Here is a 21,761-nt window from a genome sequence, read left to right on the forward strand (position 1 = left end):
TAGCTTTGTGCAAGCAAATCAGATGAATGCTCAGGTTGTCTGGAGCAAACAGGTTGTCTGGAGATGTCCACAGTGTGCAATGCATTAGGTGGAATGAGCTAGGAAACTCTGTGTAGCTAAGGAACAGAGTTTAGAGTGACTGGGGCTGGCACTGATTCTGTTCTCTTAGAATTGTAGTTATTAGCATTTCACTATTAAGGGTCAAGCATGGCTGCTTTCAAACTATGGGCTAAAAACTAGAAGGAGAAAGTACATACCTGTGGGAGCTTCCTGGAAAACCACAGGCCCCTTTCTTTGCAAAAGGACAAATTGTCGATTATCCTGCAAAGAACGAGAAAACAAGCAGCATTTGACTGTAAGATCAAAAATGTGTCATGGGAGTTCTCTTCCAATTGTCTGCAACAGACCCTATTAGGTCTCTATAGGACTATTACAGGGGAGCAACTCTGATGGGAACAGCACAAGTAAATTACCGACTGATTGAAGAAGAAGTGGCAGATAACTGAAGTGTCTCCTGCCTCCACTGAAAGTATAGAAGATGTGCTCAGATTGCACTTTAGAAAGCAATTCACAATGTCTATCAGCCTTTCCCAACCTGGTGCCCTCCAGATGTTTTGAACTGCAACTCACATCAGCCTCAACCTGCATAGTCATGCTGGCTGCGGCTAGTGGGAGTTGTGGTCTAAAATGTCTAGAGGACATAAGGAAGGCTGGTGTATACGCAAGTGGGAACAGAGCATATTTGGGGTAACGGCTAGCTCACTCACTTCCAACAGAATTCCATGGGTCTTTGGCATTAAGTTCTGGGTTAGATTCAGGAGTGTGATTTTCCTCTTCAACTAACCACTTTAAGTGAATGAACTGTAACTACAGCTGATGGTAGATTAGGCTTCCAGCACTTAGCACATACCTAGTACCAAATAAATGGGTGGGGAATCTTCCCCTTCCCCAATGTTTTTGGGATGTTAGGGGAGGGGTAGTACCTTTGGTGGCGGACACATTGTGCTCCTTCTGGGGTAGTCTGTCCACCTTTGGTCCCCACGCTGCACTCAGTGCTCACCTGTGGCTCCATGGAGCTGTCGGCATGTGACAACAGCCACATCCCAAGAACAGCTTAAACTGGCTAGCTAAACCAGGTGAGGGTAGCCAATGGGTCTCAAACCCTCAATGAGGTAGGGGACTCCCCCTGCATGTGAAGACAGGCTCTAGTGGATTGAGCAGACAAGACCGAAAGCGGGTATCCATCGAAACAGACGGATGCCAGCAACAGCTTCCAGCATCCCTGACTATTGGTTTATGCTGTCTGGGACTGATGAGCTGGAGACCAACAACAGTGTGTGTGTGTGTGTGTGACAAGTTCCACATTCCTGGTGTAAATCATCTAATTATTGTCTGAAGAACTCGGTCCAGCTTCTTACAACATTTTGTAGGGGGCAGAACAGCACCCTCCCACATTTATCCCACTTTGAGGACAGGGTGAAAATTCTAAGACTTATTCCTCTGGAGGGTGGTGTTACCTCTTAACTATGAAGTGGATTTTTCTTTAACTGGGGCAGGAACTCTTGGTGTCACTTCAAGTTTTAACTCAGCTGCGCAGAGCAGTCAGGCAGCATTCCAGCTTCCTAAGTAAAATGGGGATGAAATAAGAGATGAAGGGGGGGGGGAACCCACAACTTTAAGCACTTCATATTTAAAAGGTCATTTTTAAAAAATGTTTGATTTCCTATATTTTAATGTTTGATGTTTTATTGTGTTTTTATATGTGCTGGAAGCCACCCAGAATGGATGGGGAAGCCCAGCCAGAAGGGTGGGGTATAAACAAAAGAATAACAATAATGTCAGAAGCCCCACACCCCTGAAACCTGCTCAACATTTCCCTCCTCCCACACTTCTCCAGGGAGACTTAAGTACCGGTATTCAGCCTAGTCCTCAAATGATCATAAATATGACTATCCTGTGTCGCAATCCCAATATTCTGTTTTTAAAGACCTTACAGAACTTTAGTTTGCAGGAAGCAAGAAACAACCAGCAACTGGAATTAGGGAATGGGAAGCTGTGGTACACCAGGTTTAATTTATTTAGCCCAGATTTGCCCATGCTAGCTGCCACTATGCAGGCAGGAGTCTTTCCAATCTGCTTCTGAAGCCAGTGCCCCAACACAGAGCTCTCATCCTTTCCCATAGTGGTAGCAGTCAGGTAGCATTTGCACCAAAAGGTATGACAAAGGTGGAAAATGCACGAGAGAGCAAGAGTTTAAAACAACCTGGTGATGAATTCTGCCAAGTATATGGTTTGTGTCTTGCAGTGAGGAAAACAGTTATGGCTACAATCCACAAGATGGCAGGCTTGTCAAACTTCCTTGGGATATTTGAGCCGTCCTTTTGAACATAAGCAAAGCTTCAAGTTCACAAAACAAAAAATTCTGACTAGGTAGCCCGAATATGTCAACTTACGCATTTTGCACAAACATTCCACAATCTTTTAGGAACAGTCTTTGCTATGTTCTGGGTCCAGATAAGAATGTAAAGTCATCTATAAGGAGCAGCTCTGGCTAAAATAATAATTTTCATATACTCCCTTATTTTAGGGAGCACCAGGGTGGCATTCGTGGTTCTCCCGCTCCCAACTTTATCTCCACAACAACCCTATGAGGCATGCTGGACCTAAGGGACTTCATTGCCAGGAGAGGACTTGAACTCATTTTGCCTTAGCCCATGTCTGAGCAATAACCACTACACCACATTGACTTCCTGCACGGCACAGCATATCTGGCTCCCAAAATCTAATATATATTTATTCAAAATTCAGCACAGGCTAGCAAGCTGTTAAGTATACAGTGGCTAAAGTTATCAGTGTTTCAAAATGGCATGCTATCTTTGCTCTTCAAGTGCTGCTGACTTAAGCCAGAAAAGGTTGGAAGAAGAAGAAGAAGAAGAAGAGGAGGAGGAGGAGGAGGAGGAGGAGGAGTTTGGATTTTTTATCCCACTTTATCACTACCCAAAGGAGTCTCAAAGCGCCTAACATTCTCCTTTCCCTTCCTCCCCCACAACAAACACTCTGCGAGGTGAGTGGGGCTGAGAGACTTCAAAGAAGTGTGACTAGCCCAAGGTCACCCAGCAGCTGCATGTGGAGGAGCGGGGACATGAACCCGGTTCACCAGATTACGAGTCTACCGCTCTTAACCACTGCACCACACTGGCTCCTTATGTGAGAAGGAGAGGAAAGTATTTTAGGGGTAAATTAAAAGGGAGACCACCTCAGCCAGTCTCATGGGTGGGACGGCTCTGGTCAGGAATGAAGGAACTTAATACTCCAAAACATCTGCAGGGCACCATGTTGACTAAGGCTGGGCTTAAGCGTCAGACGAAGATCACAGAGATGCAAGTTCAAGTCTCCACTAAAGCTCACCGAGTGACTATGGGCCAGTTACTTTCTCTCCCAGCCTAAACTAAACTCACAAGGTTGATGTTACGACAAAACAGAAGGAGATACCGTACATGTTGCTCTGAGCTCCCTGGGGGAAACGGCAGAGATGCATAAACACATGAATGCATATATTCTAGAGGTGTGCCAGCTCTCTCTCTCTGTACAAATTCAGCACCGTCCTAGGTGATCAGCATGTTGTAGACAAAATGAAAAAACAACAACTGTTTTATTAGTGAACTGGCACAGTTGAGAACACACAGTACTTACAATGCTCAAGCCCACCCAGAGGTCAGATGGATGCAAACAGCAGGGCTCTCCAAATGGAGGAGTCGTCTTTGGGAAGCAGCTGTAACTCCGGGTGAGGGTTCACCTCCAGACAAGGTTGAAGACGGAAGTGAAGTTCACATATAAGATTGCTGGATCTAAAACAGAACATGACATGCAGAGAAACCTGATGAAAATCAATGCACGTTTTCCAGTGAGATATCACTTTATTGGTGAACTATTCCTGTGCATTAATGCTTGTGATTGCTTGATTTTTGTTTGTTTGTTTATTTTGCAAAGTGTGAATGGAAATGGAGTATCAGTTGATTGGGGGGGGGGCAAAGCTCCAATTCATTTAAGATCCCTTGTGCCGGGCTGAGTTAATTCAAGATACTCAGGCATTCTCTCTCCCCCCTCCCCCCCAAGCATTTCCTGCAGTGTGATAAGACAAGGAATGGGGCCTGTTTCAGAATTTAAAGGCACTGACTATGAGTAGTTTGAAGAAAACTTTCAATGGCGCCTTAAAGAAAAATGAAAAGAAGATTTAATTCCTGAACCAGTACAAATAAAGATCTAGAAGAAATGCCAGCTGAATTCCACAAGAGGGCAGTAGAGTCCCGCATTTGGAAGAATGTGAAATAAGGCCATTCATTCTCCTTGTGTTTTGTTTTACTCTCCCTTCTCCCGCTTCATTATAATTTCGCTGAAAACAATAAATGCAAACAAACACTGTCAAGCAAGCAAACATCAATATATGAAGTGTATTTTGGAAGCACAGAATGGCACCAAGTACCAGACAAGTTAAATGAAATGAGTACATGGTGTAAAAGGGTATAAATGCTAATCCTGGCTGGTGTCCATTAAAGCAATTTTGAATCTTGGATTGTTCGAATGGACACGAGAAGGTGCTTCATCTTCTGGCTGCCAATGCAGTATTTAAACTGAATTTTTTTTTTAAGTGCAAATAACGCAAATTGTCTATAAACAAAAAAATTTTTCTCGAAAGCTGGGAAGGGCTGTAGCTCAGCAACAGAGAACCTGCCAAGTATGCAGAAGTTCCCACCTTGAACCGCTGATATCTCCACATAGGCCTGGAAGAGACCCCTGTCTGAAACCTTGGTGAGCTGCTTTAGGTCAGTGTAAACAGTATGGGACGCAGGTGGCACTGTGGGTTAAACCACAGAGCCTAGGGCTTGCTGATCAGAAGGTCGGCGGTTCGAATCCCCGCGACGGGTTGAGCTCCCTTTAATTTTAAACAGTATGGAGGCTAATGGCCCAATGATCTGACTCAGTGGTGTAACGTGGGTTGCCAGCACCTGGGGCCGCAGGAAGGAAGGGTGGGTGGGAGGGAAACATATGGAGCATGCACATTCAACTGCCTAATGGCACCCCGCCTCACCCAGAGAAGTGCAGCCATAGAAATAAGAGTTCTGTTGTCTGGAGAAGTCACTTCCTTGTTCACATTCAGAAGCCATTTTCAACGGAGACCAGCGGTGGAAGCCTACAGCTGTATTAAGGCAGCATCTGGTGCTGAAATTTCATGCCCCTAACCATTTTGCACCCTGGGGAACTGCTCCTGTGTGCACTCACACACACATCTCCAACACTACGCTACTGGTCTGACTTTGCATAAGGCATACCCCTCAACTGTCCCGTTTTAAGCAGGACATCCTGGAAACTACAGAAGCCGTCCCAGCTTCTGATTGACTCCCAGGATTTCCCATTTTGGCTCCTGCAAGATCACGGCCCTGAGAGACTCACATTTTGGGGCACCGTCGTCTCATGCGAGTCACCTGGCTCTTGCAAGATCATGGCCCCGAAAGATGTGCATCTTGGTTTTCCTCCCAGCCATGTTTGAGGATATGCATAGGGCAGCTTCCTGTGTTCCTGGCAAAATGTGGAGTAGCCCATGCTCTTGTTAGGTGGACTTGTAGCTGGTTTTACTGGCAGAAGGGAATACAAGGGTGCCTAAGGAGTGTGACTATAGCCACTGAGCTTTTGTCACTTCAGGCACAACCCACCATTAGTTGGGAAGGAAAAGCCCATCCTGACTCCAAGCAACATGCAAACAATCAGCTGCAAATTGACTCTTGAAAATGTTGGATCAAACAATGGCACTATGCCACTATAAATGATGTGCGGGAAGGTCCTAAGAGGCGAAAGGATAGCCATCTTCAAATGCCTGAAAAGATGAAGGATCACCTGGATCAACCCTGCTTTCACTTGCTCCAAAGAGGTAGGACCAAAACCAAAGGGTCAAATCACAAGGGAAAGGATTTCAATTAAACATTAAGAAGAACAAGCTGTTCAGCAGTGCTACAGACAAGCCCCAGAAGATGTTGGGCTTTCCTTTGTTGGATGATTTGAAACAGAAGCTGGACGACCAACTTACCAGGGATGCTGTAGGAGGGGATTTCTTATATCAATTGGGAGTTGGGGCAGGAAGGCTTTTGAGATCCTTTCCAAATCTATTATTATATGGGGAGTGGAGAGATGTTTCCTAAACATGCACTTTTAATTTGAACCATGAAATAAAAGGACACTATAATCTGGTTCCTACAGTCCCTTCTATTGGGCTAAACACTATCACAACAGGCCCGTTTCACCTAAATGGATATTCTGAATGCACCCAAAAAGAGCTGGTCAGCAGTGCCACCTTAGTTTCCAGGTGGCAGAGGGATGGATGCCTGAGTATGGTCCCACTAACAATATACCGAAAGACAAATAAAAATAGAAAAAGTTGTGGTTCTGGGAGAAAGGGCTGAACTTTGCCTCTCTATCTTCCCGTGTGCTAGAAGATTCACCACCCTCCTTATGGAAAGCCATTCACATATTTGATCTTCTATCCACCCCGGGGGGGGGGGGGAGACTATCTTGGTAGAGCTTTATGACTTCATGCTGCTAAATGCCTAAACCAGTCCCTTTCGATGCTGCTGAGATAACAATTACGATACACAGGCACAAGCAAATCTGGCCAACACATAGCTTGTATGAAGGGGGCATCCATGTGGTAAGGGGGAAGCGTGGCTGTGCTACTAGCCCCCACCTCCATTGTTACAAGCATCACCAGCCCTGTCGACATCTCCACATGGTGCTTTCTCTCTTTAGACCTTTTTGAATGTTGTCGGCATCTGTCTGTTTCAAGAGATGGTGCAGTGTGCTTCTGGGGGTGAAGTCAAACCCGCTGTGTTAGCAGCACCAAAATGACCTCCCTGAGATGCAAGCCTGGGCAGTGTGTATGGACGACAAGACCCAGCCCCTCTCAGCCTCGTGGTCCAAAGGAAAGCAGAGCATTAGGATTAGAGTTTTCCTTCTCCCAGAAGGGCTACCTTCCCAGGATGATGAGCCCCAGCTTCCCCTCACTTCCCTAGTAGCATGTGCAGGAACTGCCTTCTTGACTGCTGGACCCTAGGTTTGTTGGTCTTGTCCATTCAATCTGCCAGAGTCTGTCTTAACATGCAGGGGAAGTCACTAACTCGCTGAGGGTTTGAGACCTTATTATTCCTAGATTTTCTGAGGTATAGAAGGAACCACACCAAGTGAGGGGAAGGGAAGTTTCTATTACAGGCCAGTCATGCCTCCTAAAGAGAGAGACCACACGCATTGTCGGCTATGGCGGGGGGAGAGAGAGGCCTGCTCCCCTGAAGCAAACAGGAGAAGCTATCCACTGCAGACCTCAAGAGCTCTGAATCAGAGTACCCATCTGGATCTCAGTGCTATTTTTCTATAAAAAGAGATGCCAGAACTCACCATGAACACCTCCCTTGTTCTCTTAGAATGGCAATGGGGCCCACCTGAGAAGTGCCAGAACTCAGTTCTGGTGAGTTCTGTTGTTGTTGTTGTTGTTGTTGTTGTTGTTGTTGTTGTTGTTGTGTGTGTGTTTTAAAAAGCCCTGTATCTACTGTTTGTCTCATGGAAAATCACGAACACTTTACGGTAATTAATTCCCATTGCTAAATGAAGATCACACACAAATATGCACTTATGTCATGAGAACATGAGCCACTCAAGACCCAAAGCCATATTCTACCTATTATGGCAGGAGTGACATAAAAATTGCCTGTCCTAAAACACTAGCAGGGATTTGCTCTGGGTTTATTTGAAAACAAACCTAGATTGGCACCTGAGCATGTAGCAAAAATTTAGTTCCTAAAACCATCAAGAAACGTCAAGTATAAAAATGTAGCTGGCCGGACATGAAAATGTATTGATGTTGTATGGCATGGGGCCAAGTCTTTTGTACCTTTTCCTTGTCAGCAAGTGCCTTCGTTTCATTATAGGAAATGTGCTTTTGGAGCACCTTCCTTTATCAGATTTCACTTATAAAGACACCAAGGTTTAAATTCTCTCCATGGTTCCATGCTGAATTCTACAGAGCAGGGAGAATTATGGCCCAGGCATTGCTTTAAAGTCAGTAGGTTGGCTTTCATATTGGGCAGCTTCTGCTCAAGAGCTTCTTTGTGAATCATAAATCAAATGAAGAGCATAATAAAATCACACTTTCTTTAAAAGTAGCTGTACAATGCATTTGGCTTTAGGAAGAGGAGGAAAAAATCCCCCTCTCCCTCTGCGAAAATGGCTGAAATAAAATACAAATGGTTGGTATTTATCCTAAAGTGCCCGGCGCCCGTTTTATATGCTGTTATTTGTCTCTTTTACAAATGTATTCACTGCAATGTCCACATGAGACGGGCATCCTGTTTTTACAGTAGCTCTTGGTGCTGAAGGAACGCAAAACAGAAGCCCCTGGTTTTAAAATAGGGACACAAATTAAGGCTTGCTAAAGAATGGGGACGTTGAATGACAGCAGTTGCTCAGCTGTGGTGTTTGAAAAAGTGCTAGAAGAGGAAGGTCAAAGATATAATAAAGAGAGAGAGAGAGAGAGAGAGAGAGAGAGAGAGAGAGAGAGAGAGAGAGAGAGCGCTTCCAAACAGGCACTATTTGAGGTGGGATTTAGTCACGTACCAGCAATTTCAGGTTGTACTGAATTAAAGTCGATTTGGACTTCTTGTGCAACATGTCTTCTTGTGCATCAGACTTCTCACAATAAGGAATGGGGGAAATGCACTGGAAAGTGTGCAATAGCACTTGGCTGAATGCTGTGCAACCTCCCCGCACACAGATCAGAATGAATTCTTAATAAGTAGCTGACTTCATCTAACCTCCCCTCAAACTTTGTGCAAAGCAAATCAGGATCCATGGTCAGTGAAGAAGCCGACTTGAAGCAAGCAGATTCTGTGCATCTCTGAACATTTACACTCATTGTGTTCATCACAGATTACACACACAGCAGATACCCATGCGCTAACTAACATGTCAGGATAGAATGCCCTAAAATAAAAAGAAATCTACACATCGGGGGGGGGGAGTGTGCGATAGAATCTGTTTGGCATTACAGGATGAGAAGTGTGGGACTGAATTCTCCCCCCCCCCAACCATCAAATGTACCTCTGTGGGGCGGGAATTCCACAACTTAAGGATTGCCATGGACAATGCCGTCTCCCAGGTGACCACCACCCAAATTTCTGAGGGCAGTGGAACTACCAGTGGAACTACCAAGAAGGTCTGCAGGGAAGGAAGTGCTCCTTCAGGTATCTGGGGCCTAAGGCGTCTAGTGTGAGCACCTTTAATTAAGTCTGAAAGCGAACCAGTGGCCAATGAAGCTGTTTTAGAACAGGGGTTATGCAAGTTCTGAAGGCAATCCCAGCTATTAATTTTGGACGTTTCAAAGTTTATGTGTCATCTTCAAGGGCAGGTGATAGGCACAACGAAGTGGCTTCACCCATATCTGCTCCGGTTTGGACCAATATTTACACCACCTGTACCCTAGCCACCTATGCTCCTGTTTCATCTCACACAGTTCATTAGAGTACCAAGGCGAACTTCGTGCTCCACAGCAACGGAGAGGGGGGCACTCAGAAGCGACTGCGTCGCCGGCTCTATGCATCTTGCCATTTCATAAGGCGATGGCAGCCTCAACAGGAGCCCCCAGCCATGTCTGCCAGCTATGAGCGTCTAAGTATGGAGGGGGCGTGAAAGGTGGAAAAAGTGACTATAAGTATTGGTCTTCCCTCATGTGCACAAAGTGCCCCTGAGACTCTTTTTTTGGGTGAAGTTGGAAATGCTATTATTAGAGAACTGGAGCACTCGAAGTGCAATACGAAGTGCCAGATGGCACCGCGAAGTGAGCGGTGTGCAATTTACAGTAAACAAATTAGTTATCTTTGATGGGTCATGGGGAGAACAGAAATGGGCTCCGACTCAATCAGAGAGTACTCTGGAAAATGTCAAAGAAAGCAAAATAAATAAATAAATAAATGAACATTCGGTAGAATCTCTCCCCATTTAAAAGATGTTGAATAATGCAGTTTGAGCAACTTAAGTGAAAGCTGTATGACTTTGTAGAGTTTTGTAGCTGGTTGTTCAAGAGTTGTTTGCTGGAAATCCTTCCCAAATGTGGGGAGTTTCTACCAAAATGGAGAGACTGCCAGTACTGGTAGACCTCTTGCAAGTGAAGCATGGTTGTTGTTCTTTTAATGGCACAATTTTTTTGAAGGTAGGATAGTAGTCTGGGATCCACCCCAACATGGTTAGGCTGCCAATGCCTATATGTTCACTAGATTCAGAATACATGGCAAAATATTACACACTGATTTGCAACCTCCCACAATTGCCAGATTAAAACGTATCCAGTACCCATTGGTTTCTCTTTAAGAAAAAAAAAAATCAAGCTCTGCACTGTGGGATAGGAAGCAAACACTCCTTCCGATTTAACCACAATGAAGCAGGGTGAAACTAAATAAACTTACACCACAAACAATCTATGCATGCTGCTATACAAAATTACAGGGAAGGAAGCCCACCTAATTTAATCGAGGCTAAGAGATTTATTCCTGGATAATTATCCATAGTACCTTGCTTGAAAGTTGCCAACACACATAAACAGAGGTCCATTATTGCATGGGTGGAAATGTATAGCCCTCTCCACCCAAGCTGTAACATGAATCAGCTGATATTGCTGCATGCCACACAAGTAGTATCACTAAATGAAGACTTATGGTAGGGATGAGCAATGTGGATACTTCTCATTTCAGCAATGGCACACTCCCAGGGAGAATCTACCTACGTTGTCCCTGCTCATAGAAATTACACCTCACATCTGGGATACATGGAGGTCTTGCTCCATGCTGTAACCACAATGTCTAATATACCAATCAGGTTTGAATCGTTTTTGGAAAAGTAGCGATCACCTGTGATTTCCCTACCTGGAGATGCCAGGGCTTGAACCTGGGTCCTTCTACGTGCAGAGCAAATGCTGTACCAATGAGCTAAGGCCTTTCCAGGTAATAGCTGCCTGCACCTCCAATCTCAGACAGGTTAAGTGCTAAGGATGCCCTTGTGGGTTTAGGAGCATGCACACCCCCAAAGCTGGAGGTGGGTTGCCAACAAAATTGTTCTTTTCTTGCATGAGACCTGATTCAGTGGGGTTCAATTTTTGTACCCCTATTTCTACTGCTAAATCCAGCTGAATGCATTTAATCGAGGTTCAAGTTTAGCTCATAAAACAGATTCTGGGAGTTCCGTTCCCTCTTACAACCACTGCTTCTAAAAGAAAAATACATTTCTGAATAGACTGTTATCTGAAGTTATCAGACTAATGTATTAGCTTTATTTATAATTGCTGTTCTGTCCCCCAAGGTGCAAGCTACCAAGAGAACCATTAGAGTCACTGATTTATTTATTTATTTACTTTTGTAGTAGGAACAGCTTTGTAAAAATTACTTTTTAAAAAGAGCAAGCTTAAAGTCTTTTCATTTAATCCACCTAAGTAAAAAAGAAAAGCTGAACTAGGCAGAATAAACATGATTTCTCTGATGTGTCTGGTAAAAGGATTCTCCCGGGTAGAAGTTCCAACTTCTATTTATTTCACTTTATCAGCTCTCCATGCTGCAGAGACCTTGAAGAAATGTTGGGTCCCAGGGAGTTGTCACTCACTGACTCCTATAATCAGCTTCTAACCCATTCTCAGGATCTTGCTTGCTCAGATACAGAGTGATAAGTCTACAGAAACCTGTCTGGTAGAAAGTTAACTTCCTGAAGTTAGAACACAAACAACTGCCCTATATAACACCCTAACCGATAAATCCTACAGGTGGGTCACAGAACTGAAGGCAAAGGAGCCAAAATATACACAACCCTACAAGGTATATGGGCAGGGCAGAAGGTAAGGTAGGGTTCTTTCTTTCTTTCTTTCTTTCTTTCTTTCTTTCTTTCTTTCTTTCTTTCTTTCTTGTTTCTAAGGCTGGATGCACTGCTGGGGAATGGTAAGGCTTTGGAACCAAGCATTTCCTGGAACTCTCCCCTTTTTGCCATTACTAGTGTCAAAGCTCTGCCATTTCCCCTTCTTCATGTGCCTCCTCCTCAAGAGGTCCGGAGGGTGGCAACACAGGCCTTCTCTGCAGTGGCTCCCTGTCTGTAGAATGCTCTCCCCAAGTGCCTTCATTATACACCTTTAGGTGCCAGGCAAAAAAGGTTCCTTTTTAACCAGGCCTTTGGTTGATTTGATTGACATTCTGTGCCCTTTTAAAATGTGGGGGTTTGGGGGGGGGTTATTGGGTGGTTGTTGGTATTATTATTATTATTATTATTATTATTATTATTATTATTATGCATTCTGTGGTTTTATATTTTGATTTTATTCTGTGAACCGTCCTTAGACCTGTGGGTATAGGGCAATATAATAACAATAATAATAATTTGCAAGGTTTCTACTGTAGCTGGGAGAGACCATGTGAAGTTACATTTCTTTTCTGTTTCTCTGCCCTTGGAGAAGGAGAACCAAAGTACCTTGTGGTCTCTGGGACCCCCTTCCACAGACTATAGGACTGCAGCTTATAAAGACATTTTAACCAACAATGGGCCAACTACTTTGGTTCAGCTTTAAGAACATAAGAAGAGCTTGCTGGATCAGGCCAATGGCCCATTTAGTCCAGCATCTTGTTCTCACAGTGGCTAAGCAGATGCTTGTGGGAACACAAGAGCACTCTCCTTTCCTGTGGCTTCCAGAAACGTTACTGCCTTGACCATGGAGGCAGAGCATAGCAATCGGGGGTCAGTAAACGTTGATAAATTTTACACTTATTCTAAATTCTGGTCACTTCCCAAATACTGTTGAATTCTCGCTACTGAAGTATGGCAGTATCTGAGTTGCTGAATTGCTTCAGCGTGTAATACCAAATTGCTGTCTGAGCCTCCCGAAATCAATATTTAGATGTAAAGGAGTTTCTTAGCCTTCTTCAAATGATTTGATAACATAAATTTGTTCCTTATGACTGCAGAACTTCTTTTTTTAAAGAAATCCCTCTTTGCATTTCAAACCTCTGTGCCTCTAGTATCTGTTTAAACTCTTTCCCCTTCTTTATTAACTCATCAAAGCTAAAATGCCATTGAAGAGAGACATCGTCTGTCCTTCATAAGACAAATGTTAAATACTCTTAGCTCTTCTCAGAATCATCCCTTTAAACAGCATAACTATGATCTCTAATATCTCTCAGCCAGATGTTTCCCAGTTGGAGAGTAAGGTTTTGATGCAGAGTTTCATGCTCTTAATCAATCTTTAAAGAAGCTTCTGGAGCTTCCAGGATGCTGTGAATTATATTTCTACTAATTCCGAGACTGCATTCTTCCCCTGACTTCATTATCTGCACACAAAGAGCATCATTTTCTAAATGCTCTGAATTCATTAGGCTTGCTTGTGTTTTGAGGAAGACTGCGATCATGGCTCTCAAAGCAGGCAACTGGTTTTGTTTTGGTTTTTTGTCCGCAGTTGGCATGTATAATTCAAGAAAGATGGAGGGCACAAGGAGAAGGGGACGACAGAGGATGAGATGGTTGGACAGTGTTCTCGAAGCTACTAACATGAGTTTGGCCAAACTGCGGGAGGCAGTGAAGGATAGGCGTGCCTGGCGTGCTCTGGTCCATGGGGTCATGAAGAGTCGGACACGAATGAACGACTGAACAACAAAAATTCAAACCAATGTTCTCCTTTTGCAAGACCAGAATTGCTCTCATGCTACATTTTCGAAGCTCACGACTAGATTCCTGCAAATCAAATTCATTTCTGAAGAGGTTAAAAACAAAGAAAATGCAGAACACTGTTTTTCTAAGGATAATTCCAGATGTGATTTCCTAGATGATCTATGGCTTCAAAATGAAACCTTTGCACTCAGTGAAATGACTTTCCCATTCACTTGCATGAATGGTGAGACAGTTCGACATGGGCTCTTTTGAAGTGAATAGGGTACTCTGAATGCAGAGGAGTTCTCTTGCTCACATGGGATTTTGGATTGCAGCAACTAAAGGCTAACTCACTTCTAGAATCTTGTCCTAGAAAGCTCTTGACCTTGACACAAGTATTTTTAAAGGCTAATTGGCAGCTATATCCATGTCTTTGCCATAGAAAAGTAATAAATCAGCCTTTAGAATTTGTTTTAGAAGCAAAGAAAAATCATCTGCTTTTGTGAGTTAGGAATACTGAACTGAACTGTCTTGCCAATATTACTTGAAAGCTAGACAAGCAGGAAATGCAGCAGAGCAGGTGATCACACCAATTAATCTCTTCTACCTTCCCTGGGTCACAATCACTGTTTCCGCTAATGACTCTGAATACAAAAGTATCAGGAATCTACAATATCCACCTCATTTTTTTTATTAGAATACTTCTCAACCCTATATTATACCTTTTCTTGTAAAGTCAAAAATATAATAAATAAGCACAGAAGCATGCATTTTGTCTTTCCAATATTCAGTAAAACACTATTACGGTTTTCTATAACTAGTTGTTCAGCTCGTACATAACGAATCAATTGATCAGATACTGGGGTGAACAGCTGCTTTGTGCTGCAGCCAAACAATAAGGCAAATCAGGGTGATTTGTGATCGAGTTTACCCACACCTGAGACAAACCGTGATGTCAAGAACACATCCCGAGTTGGATCAGGGCCTCCTCAAAGCCTCATGCTGCTTTATCTCCTTGAAAGCTACTTTTCTGTACACCGCATCATTATGCTTTTCTCAGTCTATGGGCTTTGCAAGAACTGAAATTGTCCCAAATGCTGCCTGCAAAGCATTGATGAGCTTTAGGTGGTATATATATATATATATATATATATATATATATATATATATATATAAAAGAACAACAGCAAAGGATTTTTTTTAGTCAAAAGTTCCATTCAACTTTTTTTTTTAATGTCCATTGCTCTTCAGGAGCTCTTCAGAAGTCCGCAGGCAGCATTCGGGACAAGCTCATGCTACAGTGGCTATTGAAGGATGTCTAAGGTGGCTGGGGTGATGCTGCTAATGTTGGTTAAAAAAAAAAAGTACAAGAATAAAAACCACTCAGCCACCTCTCAGTTATTTCTTCAATTTCACAAGGATTTGAACCTGCAATTGCATTAATGAATTCAACAGCCATCAACAGAAACATGATTATGACTCTAGATTCAGGTAGGTAGCCGTGTTGTTCTGACACAGTTGAATAATAACAATAACAACAACAACAACAACAACAACAACAACAACAACAACAACAATAATAATAATAATAATAATAAAAAATTGTCCAGTAGCACCTTATAGACCAACTAAGTTTGTTCTGGTATAAGCTTTCTTGTACGTACATGCACGCACACTTCTTCAGATACAGCCATGTGATTATGCCTGTAATCTCCCTATATAGAAGTTCCTTTCTTCTTCCAAATTATTGACCCCAGAATTATTTTGGATTACCTTGATGCATGTTTTCAATTTGAAAAATGCCCAGGTTGCCCGACAATGGGTTGGTTGCTCTGTACTTTCTCATAGCTCTTTGCAATATATCAAGTGTTCAGCCAGGATTAAAATGTCAGTTGCATAGAGAGACTGAACACTGGGGTGCCTTAAGTATTCTGCAGGGTTGTTTACTGAAACCATCTGAAAGGGGATATATTTCTTATTTAATTGCATGCGTCTTATCCAGCATCTCAAACAGCAAGGGCAGGATATCTTTACATGGCACAAGTGTCCTTGTTTGAGAAGTGACTCAATGTGTCATCTACTGTGACCTGCTTAATTCACCTCCCTCTCCTCTTCTCCATTTCACCATTCCTTCCTTCCTTCCTTCCTTCCTTCCTTCCTTCCTTCCTTCCTTCCTTCCTTCCTTCCTACTATTCCGTCTTTTTCAATGTATTATTCCTTACAGTTATTTTCTCCCCCTGCTCCACTATTTAGTGTCTCCTTTCTCCTCCCTTTCCAGTTTGACACTGCTGGAAGTGCTATGTTAAAGTGCTCTCAATTCTCCAACTGTGAAATGAGCATCTTAGCAACCTTCCTTACATGGTCAACCCAAGAATTAAAAGAGGCATTTCCCAGACAGTTCATTTTTGCGAGGGTATTGCACTGCAATTCTCATATGCAGTTGATCTCCTAGCTATGCAGATTTCCCCCAGTTAGGAAACTGCAGCTTCATATCCCTTGTTGTGTTAAAATGATTGAGGAAAGTGCTATTTGCCTACCACATGCACACAATGTATTCATGACAGCAAGTGGGTGGCGGCTAAAGTGTCACCAGCAACCATTAATCGGTGTCTGTGACTATCCTGAATGACCAATGACACAACTCTCCACGCCCCCAAATTATTCAATTATCCATGGCATTTATGGATAAGGAGCCTCGGGGCGGAAAACAGGTAGCCTACACAATTTAAAAACAAAAGCAAAACTAAAAAAAGTCCTGAAACAGTGAAAACATTCTAAAAATAATTGCAATTAAAATCATTCTCCTATATCCAATGATCTTGGAGTTCCCAGAGGAGAGAGAAATGAAGAGTGGGAGAAGTGAGAGAAAGGGGAAATGTGCATATATTTGTTTATTTTTAACAGTGTTTTATTTTTACTGCTGTAAAACAAACTGCAAAAGGCCGATCTCTCACCCGCCATTCCACAGTAGGCAACAAGCACACATTTAGTGCTTAAAATGCCGCCCCAAAGGAGGACCAACACCAACAAGAGCCAATACATTTTGCTTCTGAAGAAGGAGAAGCAAATACCTCTCCCCGTCTGCCCCCCCCCAAAAAAGTCAAGGTGCAGAGTATCCAAAGCTGTCTTATTTTGGTATCTGAGACAGAAGATCCTACAAGCACCCCCACTCCTTCTTTGCGGGAAATGTACAATAATAATAAAAATCAGCAATTTGCTACCTTTTCTCAACACCCAAACCAGAGGAAGCTGCCTCATTCTGCCTAATATTAAGGCCAGTGGCAATCCCATCTTTCCCTTTCAAGCCATCATGACCCATGGTTTTCATTGACTGTGTGCACTTAAGCCAGGGGTAGGCAGCCTAAGGTCCATGGGCTGGATGCAGCCCCATCGCCTTCTTAATCTGGCCCGCGGACGGTCTGGGAATCAGCATGTTTTTACATGAATAGAATGTGTCCTTTTATTTAAAATGCATCTCTGGTTTATTTGTGGGGTCTGCCTGGTGTTTTTACATTAGTAGAATGCATGCTTTTATTTAAAATGCATCTCTGGGTTATTTGTGAGGCACAGGAATTCGTCCATTTTTTTCTTCAAAATATAGTCCGGCCCACCACATGGTCTGAGGGATGGTGGACTGGCCCATGGCTGAAAAAGTTTGCTGACCCCTGACTTAAGCCATCCAAAGCCACAACCGACATATCTTTGTGTGGAAGCAATTCTCTGAGCCTTCAAGTCCTGCACTATCAACTGTAGTACATGCATGAACTGGCCTCAAGCTTTGATAAGCAGAGATGGGGGAGAAATTCAGTTCAATTCACGTTTTGCGAATCTGCACTTCCTGAAAGAAAATGCAACTATCCTTTCAATTTCACACTTCTGTTAATTTTGTGATGTAGCCCTTCTACCAAAAATGTGTACATAAATGCACATATAAGAGGAAGATGTGTTAAAAATGTAAATGCTTATGAAAATATATATTTAAATATGCATTATGTTAGGCAATTTTTGGCAACTCTGCATAGGAAAACATATATTAAAGCAGACAGGCATGCTAAAAGCCTGACCAATTCTTCTGAGAACTTTACAAAAAAAAAAAAAACCCTCACAGACTGAGGGAGAAATGTGCTGAACTACCGGTAAATTTAAGATTGGAAAATTGAGAAATGGAAACTGACAGATTCATCTGTTCCAATCTGAAAGGAGAAAGTTTCCAACCTGCAGTGTGATTTTCTTGCTGTAGAAATTAGAAGTGACCCCCTCAATCTCCTCCATTTCCTGCTGCTGTGCATTTTTTTTTTAAAAAGAGGAATCCTATTTCCTGTGCTTTATCAACTTGGCCCATTTGTGTACATCCTAGCATCTTACAATCCCTGAGAAATAGCATACTTTGAATGCCTTATCAACAGATGATAGATCTTCCATGGAAAAAGTAAATCTTGTAGGTTGATTACACTGACCTAATAGTTCCCCTAATCTTAATTCTTGCATAAAAATGTAAAGATAGATCCTGCTGGGCATTAATGAAGGCACATAATTTATTTCAGCTTTTTTTAAATAAAAAAAATCCTCAGTCGTGCATAAAGGCATGAAGTGGAAATCTGAGCATTATGAAAATGATTCCATAAGCTAAGACTGCCTACCGCAGAGTTTGAGCTAAACACAGCAATGGGTGATGAGATTCAGTGGGTGGGCAACCACAATTGTCTTCTGAATTAAGTGGAGGGGTGGGATCAAGGAGGAAGAAGACATTAAAAGGTGTCAGGTTAACAATCATGCAATTATGTGTGTGTTGAAGAAATCAGAAGTGGAATTACATCAATGTGCAATTTACTAAGAGATTTGTTTCTTTTTTCAAAAGAGAATTTAGCAAATGTTTGATTAGTGTACTTGTGTCTTTAAAAATTCTAGTGTTCCACTTTATACACAACAGTGTACATAGACCACCTTGACCAAAGGACACTCAGCAGTTTTAACCTGATTATTACACAAGCACACACCCACTGTGCTTCAGATAAAAGCACCCAGCTTCAAACGCCAAGCTTAACCCAGAAATCTTTGCTGGACTATTGTGGCTCAGCAAGGAAGGCAGAGGTAACAGCAAAGAAATTGCAGCAATGTGTGAATGAATGCCTCTTACATGGACAGCCCTGGTTCTCTACATGGCTAGCGTGCAAGTTATGGGGCTGGAAATGCCTTATCCCAAGTAACAGGTTTTGCTTAGGTAACTGATCAATGCATATAAAAATAAACTGTTTCCTAGATGTGCTCCTCCAACATCTGTATTTCTGACCTTTCCCTTCACAATCTTCTGAAGTACTTTACAGCAGTTATTGAAATTAGTGGTGGACTAACTCCTCTCAGCTCAGTGAGGAATTGTGTTCAAATTTTCCAAAACAGCGAGACAATTTCTTTTCTCTCTCCCCTCCACCACAAACCCAATTCCAAATTGGGAAATGCCTTCACTCTCCCAGCGATGTCATCAGGAGTGCAAAGGGGTCCAAATTCTTTCGCTTCTCCCAATCCCAATCCCAAATTCCCCAGTTCCTCAGTAATTGCTCCCCATCAGTGCCACCCTATGAATGGGGAGGGGGGAGGAACCTACATCAGCCACTGCCATGCTCACTCACAGAGAGACAATCTTTGCACCTTTTTCAGAAAAGAGAGAGAACATGTGTCTAGTCCTGACGTCCAGTGAAGTATGGGAGTATTTTAGGGGCCACGATCCATATAGGAGAGACTGGACCAGTGCAAACAGAAACTGACCAGGATGAGCAAAGTCTCCTGTGCATTGTGGATTTTTGAGGGGCTATTTATTGAGACCTTTTGTAAGCACCGTAAGAGGTACTGCAGACACACTGGTGCCCACAGGTGTCATGTTGGAAACCCTTGTATAACAGTTCAGCCAATAGAGTGAGTGAGTGTTTTCGTGGTGGGGGGGGGGGTGTTCAGGGAGATTTGAAGACAAGGATCAGTTTCAAGTCTACTTTAAGGTTTCATAAACTTTCAAAGTTAAGGTTATTATATAATGCTTTTTAACCAAACTGAGATCCTTGCATCCTCATAAAGTTACCCATTCCCATGTTTTAAAAAGTCACGATAATTATGATTCACTTGTTAGAGAGATCAAATATTTTAATTTCTTCTGCAGAGGCTATCCTTAGCAAAAGGTCCTGGCAGACCAATTTAGTTTAAAAGCCTTGTATGGAGGGCAAGGAAGAGGTTATTAAAAGATGCATAGCCTAATACAGAACTCAGGAAGTCTCGCTTTTCCCCAAAAAAACAAAGGAAGCCCATTACATTTGACCTTTCATCTTTTGAAATGATTAATCTTTACAGCAAAAATTTTCCTTAATCAGCTCTTTAATGCTAATCACAGAAAATGACTCCCCAACTTTTAGAAGCTTAATTTGGAACAATTCCTGCTTCCAATACCTCTTTGAAACACAGTCTTAAAAAGCACAGTTCATTTCTGCTGGGGACATACTTCTAGAAGGTCAAAAAATAAAACTTGTGCTATTTCTACTCACCTTATACATATTAGAAGATGTATCAAACTACCCATGAACACTCATACGATATATCATTGAACATGAATGGATCCAGTGACCTGTAGAGGACAAGGTTATTGAGCAACCTATTAGACATGCTGACAAAAATACAATATTTGGGTCATATTATACAACATAAAAACAATTACTTTTAAAATGTTTCACTGGGATAGTTTGAAGATACAGCTCACAAAAACAAATTAACTTAGAAGAGAAGACCTCTTTATGCATTACATTTGGAGGTGACACAATTGGATATAGGCACCAAATAAGGCAACCAAAATAAGCACCTGTAAGTTAATTAGAATTGTGCACTCCTTTACGTCTTAAAATATTACTTTAAGCGTTTTAGTTCAAAAGTATGCCAAGCCAACAACAACTGTTTTAGGCACACTTTGGGGCCTGGGCATGCCCAGTTTTGATTTTGGATTTTAATTAATAATAATAATAATAATAATAATAATAATAATAATAATAATATCACAGACATTCCTATAAACAACCAACCGTCTTGTCTCCATTCACTATACACTTTATACAAGCAGAAATCATAAAGTCAATTGTTTCATCAATATTATATTCTGCCTACTGAACAGATACATTATTCTTACAATTTTTAGCTCTTATTTTCTGATAATAGAATATTCATTTTTAAACCTTGTGGCAGTGGATAAATTTCTTCCAATGTTCCATAGCAAATTGTTTTATTTTTATGCCCCTCCTAAAAAATCTTGGATGTGTGAAATATTGTACTTCGTTATCCTATGCCACACCCTGTTTCTCCATTTTCTCTATGTCAGCAGTTCTCTCCCCACCCTCACGCCAGTTTTTGGCCATTGAAACATTGGCACAGGCAGGAATCAAGAGGCGAGGGGACATAGCGTTGAATTCTTCCCCATATATTTGCTTGGGTCACTACACAGTATATAAACAGGCATTCCTAAAAAGAAAAAACAATCAGTTTTGCTACTTTTGCACATACAAACCTCATATAACGGATTTCATTACAATTTGGTATGTTGTATACTGCCTTGATAACCTTTTATGAAATTGAGGGTTATAAATACAACACACTTGTCGCAGGTCCAGCCCTGCCATTCGGCACAGTGAGTCAGCTTCCTTAGGCAGCTCATTTGGGATGTAACGAAAGGGCAGCAAATTGCTACACATTTATCATTGCATGTTTACTGCCAGGGAAAGGTACTTGTGAGATTTTCTGCCTTTAAGTGGCAAAATAACTCAACCAACCAGGAGTGCTTTGTATCTTGACATGGAGGGTGAGGGTGGTGTTATCTACTGCTCTGCCTCAGGTAGGAACATGTTTTGTGATGGTCCTATACAGTTGTATGCATGCTCCATCATTCCTGATCACTGGTCCTGCTAGCTAGGGATGATGGGAGTTGTAGTCCAAAAACAACCTGGAGACCCATGTTTGGGAAACTCAGTGCTAAGGTAACCCAATCAATGTTTTATGTGTTCCAGTTCACCAGAGTTTGAGCCCAGGAT

The 21,761-nt window shown here is 42.3% G+C and overlaps 1 long non-coding RNA gene across 1 annotated transcript; it reads right to left on the minus strand.

Annotated features, from left to right (window-relative positions):
• Window positions 1-257: 257 nt before the first annotated feature.
• On the minus strand, window positions 258-20,314 carry LOC117056049. The gene is made up of 4 exons (XR_004427682.1): window positions 20,235-20,314; window positions 3,694-3,848; window positions 1,518-1,622; window positions 258-321 (listed from the first exon to the last, which is right to left on the minus strand). It is a non-coding gene; the product is annotated as an uncharacterized LOC117056049 (long non-coding RNA).
• Between the last annotated feature and the right edge of the window lie 1,447 nt (window positions 20,315-21,761).

The sequence above is a fragment of the Lacerta agilis genome, chromosome 12, assembly GCF_009819535.1.
Source record: "Lacerta agilis isolate rLacAgi1 chromosome 12, rLacAgi1.pri, whole genome shotgun sequence".
Classification (NCBI taxonomy): Eukaryota; Metazoa; Chordata; class Lepidosauria; order Squamata; family Lacertidae; genus Lacerta; species Lacerta agilis.